General features: G+C 33.3%; 1 non-coding gene across 1 annotated transcript; it reads left to right on the forward strand.

Annotated features, from left to right (window-relative positions):
• Positions 1-732: 732 nt before the first annotated feature.
• On the forward strand, positions 733-838 carry LOC135271502 (U6 spliceosomal RNA). Its single transcript, XR_010339665.1, has one exon. It is a non-coding gene; the product is annotated as a U6 spliceosomal RNA (small nuclear RNA).
• Positions 839-1,136: the final 298 nt, after the last annotated feature.

Consider the following 1,136-nt stretch of genomic DNA (forward strand, 5'->3'; position numbering starts at 1 on the left):
TTGCTTCTAGTCTATTTTTCTTTAATGCATTCAACCTTACTCATGACTAAAAGTTCCTTTAAATATCACTGCAAGTGTTATTTGGGATGTTTGCGATGTAAACTTCTAGTTCAGCACTGTCCACCAGAAATATAATGGGAGGCACATATGTAATTTTAAATGTCTAGTAGCCACATTTAAAATAAGACAGGAACAGAAAATTAAACACCGCATGTTCTCACTCATATGTGGAAGCTAAAAAAAAAAAGTTGATCTGATAGAAGTAAAAAGTAGAACAGAGGATACTAGAGGCTGGGAAGAATAGGAAGAAAGGGGGCGATAGGATGAGATTTGTTAAACGACAAAATTACAGCTAGGTGGGAGCAATAAGTTCTAGTATTCTACACCCTTGTATGATAACTATAGTTAGTAATAATATATTATATAGTTTCCAATAGCTAAAGGGGGGATACTGAATATTCCAAGCACAAAGAAATGATGTTTTGGAGGATGGATATGCTAATCACCTTGATCTGATCATTATACATTATATGTATCAAAATGCTACTATGTATTCCATCAATACGTACAATTATGTAAAAATTAAAATAGGAATGTAAGTAACAATGTAAACAATTGGTTCACGAATTGTGGCAAACGCACCATACTGATGTAAGATGTTAATAGCAGGGGAAACTGAATATCACTGCAAGTGCTTCCTATACTGTCTGCAATTTTTCTGTAAACCTAGAACTATTCCAAAATCAAAAGTTAAACCGAAAGTGGAATAATAGAGAGAAGATTAGCATGGCTCCTATGCAAAGATGACACACAAATTCGTGAAACATTTCATATTTTTTTAAAAAGAAAAAGAAAACATTATGCTAAGTGAACTGGGCCAGTCACAGAAGACCGCATGTTGTATGATTTCATTTCTATAAAATGACAATCTCTAAGTACATTCTTAGGGACAAAAAGTAGACTTGCGATTGCCTGACTGGTAATGGGAACAGGCTTCTTTCGGGGTGATGAAATATTCTAAATTTATTGTAGCAATGATTGTACAACCCTGTGAACATATAAAAACAACATTAAATTGTACAATGTAAATGAGAGAATTGTGTGACATGTTAATTCTTATTTCAATGGCATTTTGA

Source organism: Aotus nancymaae, unplaced genomic scaffold (assembly GCF_030222135.1).
Source record: "Aotus nancymaae isolate 86718 unplaced genomic scaffold, 86718_ANA_hifiasm-v0.15.2.pri h1tg000079l, whole genome shotgun sequence".
Taxonomy (NCBI): domain Eukaryota; kingdom Metazoa; phylum Chordata; class Mammalia; order Primates; family Aotidae; genus Aotus; species Aotus nancymaae.